This window comes from Anastrepha obliqua, chromosome 2, assembly GCF_027943255.1.
Source record: "Anastrepha obliqua isolate idAnaObli1 chromosome 2, idAnaObli1_1.0, whole genome shotgun sequence".
Classification (NCBI taxonomy): Eukaryota; Metazoa; Arthropoda; class Insecta; order Diptera; family Tephritidae; genus Anastrepha; species Anastrepha obliqua.
This window is the reverse complement of record NC_072893.1, coordinates 60,122,989-60,133,804: the sequence shown is the minus strand read 5'-3', so window position 1 is coordinate 60,133,804 and position 10,816 is coordinate 60,122,989. Positions and strand designations below refer to the sequence as shown.

At 35.6% G+C, this 10,816-nt stretch overlaps 1 protein-coding gene across 5 annotated transcripts in view; it reads right to left on the bottom strand.

Moving 5' to 3' along the window:
• LOC129239588 (probable serine/threonine-protein kinase DDB_G0278509) overlaps positions 1–10,816 on the bottom strand; it is a 30,256-nt gene that overhangs the window by 18,605 nt on the left and 835 nt on the right. The window contains exons 4-8 of one of the 5 annotated variants that reach the window (XR_008581863.1): positions 10,530–10,798; positions 9,979–10,466; positions 9,443–9,888; positions 9,188–9,372; positions 8,702–9,101 (exon numbers count right to left, since the gene is read on the bottom strand). The gene's annotated coding sequence lies outside the window, so the exon portion shown is untranslated. The other 4 variants (XR_008581864.1, XM_054875195.1, XM_054875196.1 and 1 more) reach the window with 4 other exon arrangements.

Below are 10,816 nucleotides of genomic sequence, written 5' to 3'. Positions count from 1 at the left end.
AGCCGTGGCAGCAAACCACATGCTGTAACATTCCGCCTAATTTGAGCCCGTGCGGTGGTGTAACATGTAAGGCCCTGCAAGTGGCCCTGGGAAAAGTTTCAATCTGCACTTCGAAGTGGTGTTGGTGGTTTTTGTGAATACTTGTAGATTTAAGATTACTTATAAAGTATAATAGTAGACGTATGACACATTGGCTGATGGCGAGCATGTTTGCTCGGTTATTCCTTCAGGCATCCAGGAAATAGTACGCCATGTTGTTCTTTTGACAGCGTAAACATCCCCCAGAATTTTTTGGGGAATGCTGCTGGAGTGACAACCGTTGACCGGATACAAATCCGGGTTGTTCCGGTAACGCATAACCGACTGTCGTGGGAACGAGCTCGTCATTACAGACGCTACTGTGGTTTTTCAGCTGTTGAAAATTCGAGCTATAAGCAAATATATCAATCCTTAATACGTCATTTTACAACTGCGTTTTAAGGAATTGTGTAGGGGTCAATTCTAAATAAGTAGGAGTTTAACCTACTACAATATCCAGACCGTAATTGAGCTACAGTTACGTGGCTGTCTCCAGGCAGCTGAAGCTCTTTGTCTGCAATTGATGGTGGTTAGACTTCAATAACAGCATTCGGGAGTCGATAGTTCAAGAAGGCGGTAAGAGTCTGCCGATGAATGTAATTTGGTGTCTGCCTTTATACTGACCGATCCAGTAGTTGCAGTTATGATTGGTCCTGGATCTTGTCGGTGTAGTAGAATATATGTCTACCGACTCACCACGGAGGAGGCTCAGGCTCCAGCAAATGTCTGCAGGGGTGATTCCTACGGTAACTCCCAACCAGAAATAGCTTGCTGAGCGTTTTGCTGTTGTCCTTGGCCGGGAGCATGGAAGCCTCGTTGTGAAGGCGGGACATCTGGAGACATCCCGTTGTTGTAGCCCACTGCGGATCACTAGAGCTACTCAACCAGACCGGCGCAGCATAATTCAGTACTGGCTGGCCAGTTGCTTTAAATTTCGCCAGCAATATTTCTTTGCCTTTGCTCCAAGTGCTACCCCAGATAGCCCTGCCTAGTGCGCTGAACATCCTTTATGCGTATAAGGCACTGGTGGATTTATTCACCCCCTCTTCTACATTCAACCACCATGTCAGCTTGAGGTCTATTATAGCCTTTAGGTGTTTCGTAGACACTTTAGAGTTAAGTGTAGTATTTTCTAGTCTGCGGCGAAACTAGGTTTGAATCTGGTAATACTTTGCATTAATATCTATCTTGTCTGGATTGACATTCAGCCTCTCCTTCTTTACCAAGTTGTGGATTTTTTTCGTGTCCCTCCTTTAGTATTTCGCTAAGAGAGTTTAGACACGTCTCTTAGGTGATGCCAGCTAAGTCATTTGCATATGCAGGCAACTTCGGTCCATCATCTCCCGTTTGCAGCAAAATTTTATTAATCACCATTTGCCACATTGACACCGAAGTTACATCTTTTTGAGACGGCCATTGCTCCCCAATCAGCCATGACTTTCTCGCAATTTTAAAGATTTCTGTTTTAGTGACGTCAATTGAACTAATATTCAACAAAAAGGCTTGGCGTATAGACGTTATACTGATGGCTTCAGACATGGCAACTATGACTTTCATATTAGGATCCCTGTGGTTATTGTGTAGATAATGGCGAGCAAGTGATCCCTGGTGAGTGATGAGCGGTAATCATGAATGCAGTATAAGAACAGTAACCTTAAAATTTGTCATTTATTTTATTACCATTTCATAACAAATTCGCACATATACAGACAATGCATATATAGGGCCAAAACATACGTATATATAAATCTACCTATGTATGTATATATATTTATATACCATACGTATGTAAATATCTTGTTTTGTTATTCAACAACTGCACTTGATACTCAATTCGCTTCGTCCGCGTACATTTGTTGCTGTATTAGTACTGCTACTAAAACTGTGCTCTGTCAAGGCGTTCGTGTTTGGAGATACCAATTCACATTTTTATGAATGTATGCATGCATGTATGCACTTTCAAAGGTACTCGTACAAAAGTTTAAATAAAACAAAATTTAGCAAAATAAAAAAATGCAATTTTGAGCGAGGCAATTGAAACAGAAAAAATAAATACATTCAACTTTTATTCATAAATAGTTTTTCCGAACTGACCTGCTCAACGAGTGTTTATTTTTCAATTGCTTGCCGTTTACAATTTCCGTAAAGCTTATTTGTTTCAATGCGAAATTACACGAAAATAACTTTAAATAAATTGCAGTGACATATGTACGTATATATGAATTAATAACACTACATACATATACAAATTATATAAATAAATAACATACATATGTACATAAATACATACAGATGCATGTGTATATATGCGTGCCTCAGGTAACGATTTCCTTTTAAAATGAATTTTGATATTCAATGTAATTGTAACTGTTATTGAGCAAGTGTGCACCTGAATCATCTTTTCTTAATTTACTATTAATTAACTAAAATAATTCAAACGAGCCATATGTGTGAAATGACTTGATTTAAATTCTAAAATGTATTTATGAGAGGATTAGGCGTGGATAATAAATAATAATACATCACTTAAATGCCCGTACTTTGACTTCACAGGAACTTTTATTTTCTGGGTGCTAAAGAAGACTGTTTTCATTCGACAATTCCAGTGAACCTCCCCAGTTGTTTATTTCTTTAATTATTTATTTATTGCAAACTGAGACGATAATTAGCGAAATATATGCGGTATATTTGTAGGTACCTACATTCACAAAACTAGATTTAAACAAAAATGCCAAAGCAAAGTTACACTGAGTGTGTACGTATGGGGTCGACTGACTGCGATATCAACGTAGTAAAAATGCTTACTCGTACATTTCATCTCATACCGAAGCAAACAGGAACGAATAAAGTGAAGAAAGAAAGGAGCAGATAAAATGCAAATAATGAAGGGTCGCAACGAATTACGAAATGCGCTACTTACTATACAGAAATATATATGAAATCACTTCAGCAGATGGCATTACCAATTTCAGGCCCAATTAATGTAACATATATATAATTGGCGCGTAAACTTTTCTTAACTGTGTGGCTGAGCTCCTTCTTCTCTTTGTGGCGTGCGGCTTGATGTTGTTCCACAAATGGAGGGACCTACAGTTATAAGCCGACTCCGAACGGCAGATATTTTTATGATGAGCTTTTTCATGGCAGAAATACACTCGGCGGTTTTCCATTGCCTGCCAAGGGGCGACCGCTATTAGAAAAAACTTTTTTCGTCATTTTGGTGTTTCACCGAGATTCGAACCTACGTTCTTTCTGAATTCCGAGTGGTAGTCACGCACCAATCCATTCGGCTACGCCGGCCGCAATTAAAGTAATACCATCTAGAAATGCTATAAAAAGGCAAACGACTACTAATTTCTCATATGAATATGCACCTTTATGCCGTAACTACATTTTTTGCTTGTTGCATGTCTGAATTATTGCTAATGATCACAACTTTACACTCATACGACAGTTACCGGAACAACCCGGATTTATATTTGGCCAAATATTGCAATTTCGGCAGCATTTTACAAATATTTCTAGCGAATGTTTAAGTTGTTATAAAACCAACAATTTTATAACCTTACCAGTTCAAAAGAATTCGAAATGTTTACCGCCCAAAAATACAGCTTTTGTGATTTTTAATAAATAATTTTTTTAAATAACATATTTTAATATTACTTCTCTAGGCATAGGAACTTATTTCGCCAAAATGATGTAATCCAAATTATAGGAGCGCGACACAGCGGCACGGTTAAAGTTACTTAAACTTCTTGTTGATTTTCGTTATCTGTTTTGACACATATAACGAATGCTGGGAGTTATTTATATGGAAGAAAATGCGAAAAAAAATTCTGAAAAATCAAGGTGAATTTTGCGCCACTTTAAAATTCGACAATTTTATACAAAAATTTAATTGTTTGCAAAAAACTGCATACTCGGATTTTTTTTAATTCAACCTAAAATTAGTTGCATTTTATACTAAATTTAAAACTTTTCATAAAAAAGTATAAAATAAATAGCTTAGCAATGTGAAGGTTGCATTTTGCATTTTGGGCATTTCGCGAGAGCGAGGCATTCTTGGGCCCAGCATAAATTCAATATTGCAATAAATTTTGGTCATCAAGAACATTTGTTTTCGTTGGATACCACGTAATTTGAAAATTACCCAAAACAGGGCTCGTGTCGATTGGTGTAAAAAATATTAATGAAATTCAGCTGCGGTGGTTCAAAGCACGTCTATGATCTAGGCATATGAGGCGGAAGAAAACGGTAATCGACTGTATGGCAGCAATACAGGAAAACCAATCGCCGAAGACAAATCATTTTTCACTACGAAAATTCGAGCTCTCATGTAACGGCTCACACAAAAGAGTTTTTGAGCACTCAAACGATCAAAGTAATAGGTCTTACGCCTTACGACCCTGTTTTTTGCACACAATGATATCTTTTTGTTTCCGAACATCAAAAATAAAATGCGTGATCAACGTGTTTCAATGCCTGAAAAAGTCTTTGAAGCCTTTAAACAACTCGTGTTGGAGGTATGCACATCAGAGTAGCAAAAAAGCTTGGGAAAATTGGTTCAAGCGAATGTAGAATTACAATAACTCTTAAGAAGAATATCTTAAAAAACAATAAAATCATTTTCTTTATTATTTTACTGTGTTTTCATTAAGGCGTAATATTAAAAAGGCAAGCCTCGTACTACTATTTTTTTTTTTGACATTCATTAAATAAGAACGAAGAATACAGAAATAGGGATTGAATTTATAATAGATATATATATATAAATATGTATTATATACTGTGAACAGGTAATTTTGTCTATAAATTTTACAGTCTTTATTTATTATTTTTAAATTTTTTCTTCCACATCCAGTAAAACATATTTCTGCTAAAATTCTTTTCGGCCTTAAATTCACGCAAGATTTACGCTGAGCTCCTTCTATCCCGAGTGGTATTTTCGGTTTATTATGTAATTAGAAGTCACAAGGAGCGAATACGATTTCTGGTCGAATTGTCGCGTTCAATGAATGCATTCTCAGATGGCCTATATTTCTTATAGCTGTCGACAATCGTATGATTGTAATACCGCAATTAAAAAGCTACCATTAAAAAATATTTGTTATTAGGAGACACCATAAACTGTAGGCTTCTCGAGTTAGAGGACAACATAAACACGCATTGCAGGAAAAGCTCAAATACCTAATAAAATAAAAGTGACGAAGTTATTATACCAGATTGCAATTGTCGGATTTAACACAAGTGGAGTACTATGGAAAACGGATTTATTTATTTATTTATTAAAAATATAATTATGCTTAAATACACTTAATAACAAAAGGCACTAATAGCTAAGACTATCCGATTATTTTGGAAAACACATGCCACTTTTCAGACAGGGCATAGGTTGGGGTACCCCTAAGCGTGTTCATCGAGACTGCAATGTAAAATTACCCAATTTACAAATCAGTCATGGTTTAATATTCAATAAAAGGGCGCAAATTTATAAATTTTTGATTTATCTAGACCAACAACAATATTTTGTACGTTTGATCGTCAAAGAAAAGTATTGGCAATGTAGAAAACAAAGAATAAATTCGCCTTGCTTCATTCTGAGCTGACACCCACATAGACACGGCGAAAGAAAAAAACACAAATCAGCTGATTTACCGATACCAGCTTTAATGATTCGCCTTGCGCAGAAGCATTCAATAAGCACCTATAACGGGAAAAGATACAAACGAATTAACAATTTCCAACGCATTACAACACTTGTTGAATTCGACCCCGCTTTACAGATTATCGCCTTAAAACAAATGCCAATTTACAAAGATAATTAAATGTGGATGTGAATATCCCTAATTTTCATATATGCAAGTCCTAAGGAAATAATCATCTTAGCAGCATTTTTCGTAATACAATTTTTTCGCAAATTTGTTTTCCTCTGGCTTAATGCCGATTATAGAGCGCTGCTGTTGAACAAAATCGAAAAGCTTTTGGCGTTTTACTTTCATTGTTTTATTATCGTCCATTTGTGGAGAGCGTGCCTGTGCCTGTGCCTGTTTATTCTTAGCAAGCTTGCTTAGGTACAAATGTATGCGTAGATCCATGTTCATGTCTGTGTCAGAGGATGTGTATGTATATGTACATATATACATTTTTGAAGTGCAAAGATTGTTTTGCCTTCGGATTTCTTTTATCATTGTATTGTAATATCAAGATTAACCAAAAAGTCATAAATTAAATAAAATGAATTTCAAACTTTTAGGTTAATGTTAACTGATGATAAATTGACATTTCTTTACAAATCCAGCAATACGAAAACTGTTTTCTTTTGTTTTAGTTATTTTAATTACACACAAAGAACTACAAATCATCTGAGTATTTTTTTTGTAGTGTTGGTGCTACCACGAAACGTCAACAAATTGAAAGCTTCGCCAGCTGTTTTGCACAACAACACAGTATTGGTGCATTCACCACAATTGTAAACAAAGTGAGATTTTCCGTTTGAATGAAGAGAGCCATATATTGAATTCAGCTTGGTTACTCTCTTTAACAACTCACCAACACTAAGTAAATGTGTTTCTCTAGTGTGAGTTGGAATGTGCCATTGTGTGCGTGCGAAATCGTTCTGAGCAAGTGTGTGCGTGTGTGTGGTTGTATTGTTTTGAAGTTCAGATATATTTCGTTTATTTTTGTAATGTGGTTTAAATTTAAACCCATTTTTAACAATGAAATACACATAAAAGAAACAGAAAAGGCTGACAAGAGCTATGACAATAAAAGAAAGCTGATAAAAAAGGACTTATCACACACTTAATACACACATGCATATAGTTTCAAGAAGCTGCCTGCGGTTAGGAAATATTTGTTATCAATTTTTGCTGTTGTTTATCACTCAATGTTTCCGTAGGTTATGACGACGATACGCCCTTTTCGTTAAACTCAGCAAAGACTCAAACAATTTTGTGTCTAAAGATTTTTCATAAGAAATGGACATGGTTTATCATTTTCAAGGACGAATTGGAATAATAATACAATAATTAGACAGGCGTCTTGATAGATTTTTACACCGAATTGCAGAACAATGAAAAAATACAGTTTCATAAAGCCTCCGGTGGCTGGCTTGTTTCTTGCAGAAACTTTTTCAAGACAGAACTTTGCGCTCATAACTTTGCCATTGCCTTTCATAAAATGTGTTAGTACCAATTTTATAGTAATTTTTCGTGTTCTGTGTATGAAACCAGGTCCTATTGCAGGCCTGTTAGTCACAAATGCAGCTGGCTAAGGTTGTATTAGAATTAGAATTTATTGAGGTTATGTAACTATATTTTGTAAATCGTACCATTAGTAGTGCTTAAATTTAATTGTTATTATGTTCGAAATGCTACGATCAAAACAGGTTTTTGTCCGCCACCACTCATATAATGGAATCCTTAAAAGTGTATTATTTCCGGAATGATTTGAAAAAATTAAAGAAAAGGGAAACGTGCAGCTATTTAACAAAAATATATATATATATATAAAAATATATATATATATAAAATGGAAGGACCTACAGTTTGAAGCCGACTCCGAACGGCAGATGGTTTTTTATGGGCTTTTCATGGCCAATATCTGCCGAGGGGCGAACGCTAATAGGAACATTTTTTTCTATCATTTGATGTTTAATGCACGGAGATTCGAACTTACGCACTTGCGCACTTGGTAGTCACGCATCAATCCATTCGGCTACGGTGGCCAATAAAATAGATATTGCAATACCATAATTGTTTATCGCGGTACAGACTAAGTGTGTCACAGGATGGAGTAGGTTACTAGACTCTTTCCTTTTAAACAAAGCTGAGAGCTGACTTCTTATTGCTAAGGCATTTGATTTTCCAAAAAGATTTAACTAATGCATATCTATCATAGGTGGGCACACTGCATTATAAATTTCCTGCATTACAAATAGCAGTAATCAGTAAAATTTTACTGATAATGAAGTTTAATTTGCATTACCAGTAAACTTTTACTGATTACTGAAAAAAATTGCAGTAAAAATATTTTTTTACTGATTACTGAAAAAAATTGCAGTAAAAATATTTTTTTACTGATTACTGAAAAAAATTGCAGTAAAAATATTTTTTTACTGATTACTGAAAAAAATTGCAGTAAAAATATTTTTTTACTCATTACTGAAAAAAATTGCAGTAAAAATATTTTTTTACTGAATACTGGAAAAAATTGCAGTAAAAATATTTTTTTACTGAATACTGGAAAAAATTGCAGTAAAATTACTGATAATATAATTTGATTTGCATTATCAGTATAATATTTTAGTATTTAGCGGAATTGTGTTTCCTTTTAAAAATTCCTACCATTCTCAGTGGTGAGCTTGAGTACTTAGAGGAATACGTAAAGCTTATGAGACCTATTGCAAAAGCAATCGACTTCCTTCAGGGTGAAAAGACAATGTATTTTGGTTATTTCATACCCATTATAGTGTCCTTAAGAATAAAAATGCGTCGTTTGGAGCCTAAAAGTTTTAAGTATTTAACCGAAAGTAGCAAAAAAATGCATGAAGCTTTGCTTAAAAGATTTGAAAAGTACTTCCTGATTCAGCCTGACGCTTGGGATGCTGTTATTGCCGCTATTTCTGTTCCTGACATTAAGTTGCGATTTGTGAAAGCTCTTTCAGAAATTTTTTTCAGTAATCAGTAAAAGTTTACTGATAATGAAAACTAAATTGCAATATCAGTTAAATATTATATTTACTGCATTTTTACTGTTACTGAAAAGTGCCCACCGATGATATCTATATTGAAATTCGCAAATTGCTGAAGCCAAAAGCATGTAATGCGGCACATATTTTGGTAACTATTTCGAGTAATGGTTGTTATTGTTGTTATTGTAGCAGCATACATGGACGGGGATTGTTGCTGGGGTGACAAGTCCTTACCCGGACATAACTTCGGGTCATTCCGGTAACGTAGAAACCACTATTGTGGGAATGTCGAGTAATGGTTTTAACGTGCTGCTGTCCGGCTAGACAGGCACTGCCTCAGAAATATCAGTTTTCGGATAATATAGATAATAAATAATAATTATAATTATATAAATTAAATTATGAAAATATACACACCAAAAATTGAGTATCCTTTCATTCATTATCCTTTATATTATGCCGACTTTCCCAACTTATTACCGCTTCAGTACATTGATAAAAGTCTCATGTGGCACACGGATATTTGCAAACATTCGCATTTTCTTTTTCCCCTCTGCCTGTTGCTTCAAAAGCTTCATACGACGCGTCACATCACCACCATACTGCAATAAAATAAAATAAAAACTTATAAATATGGTTTTGATTAAGATTTGTATGCTTTAAAATACCCACCAATTTGGCTGTCACATCCTTTCTATACGCCTTTATAGTCTCCCGCGCTAGAACTTTTCCTCCCACACAAGCTTGTATGGCTATTTGCACCATTTGCCTTGGTATAAGGTCCTCCAATTTAGTTACCATTTCACGCGCTATACTACTTGCTTTGGACGTGTGCACGATGCGGCACAATTCGTCGACAGGACGTCCATTTAGGTGAATGTCCATGCGCACAATATTAGTTAAATGATATCCGTGATCTTCGTAATTGAAACTAGCATAACCAGAGCTTATGGACTTTAAACGGTCATTGAAGTCTAATATTATTTCACTAAGCGGCAATATGTACTTCATTAAAATACGATCATCGTCAATATTGATTGAAGCCTCCTGATGGCCACGCCGTTCAACACATAAACTAATTATTGGACCCAAATATTCTGTGGGTGTTATAATTGTGCCTGTAAAGAACCATTAATATTTTACAAAAATTGTTCAACAACCTGATTGCACTTGTATACTTTAAGCATAAATATTATATGTATAACAACCTTTTACTAGTGGTTCATAGTATTCCTTAACATTGTACGGTTCCGGAAATAGAGTTGCATTAGAAAGTTCCAATGTGTCCGTTCCCATTTGTTTTATCATTTTTGGATTTTTCAAAACAATACGATAAGTTACAGATGGCGCAGTAATGATTGGCTCTGTGCCATACTCCTGTTCTAGCCGCTGACAAAAGACTTCCATATGAAGTAAACCGAGAAACCCTAAACGCCACCCTTGACCTAAAGCCGGACTTGAATCGACCTTCACTGTGACCGCTGAATCATTTAACACTAGCTTATCGATGGCACTGCGTAATGCCACATGTTTCGATTGGTCAGCTGGGAAAACACCTGCATACACCATTGGTTGTTGCGGCTTAAAACTAACAGCTGCAGCTACATTTTCGTTTTTTAGATGCACCGTGTCGCCAATAATAGACTCTTTGCTATTTCGCATGTTACATGCAATCAATCCTACCTGTCCTGCTGAGCTGCAAAATAGGCAAATGTGTTTTTTTAATGAACTTCTAATAAATATTTATATACCTACTCACATGCTCTCAATTGGCGTTTCACTCGGTTGTAATATAGTGATGCCTTTGACAGGATACGACTTTTTTGTGACCATCGATTGTATCTCCTGTCCAATGTTCAGTGTACCGTTTAGTACATAAATTAAATTTAAAGCACCACGATATTTATCAAACCAGCTATCGAAAATCAAAGCACGGAATGGTGGACTGCGATTCACGGGCGGCGGTGGGATTCGTTCAATGACGCTGTCGAGCACACCAGCTATACCGGTTCCTAATTTGGCGGAAATCTTGAATATTAACAATTT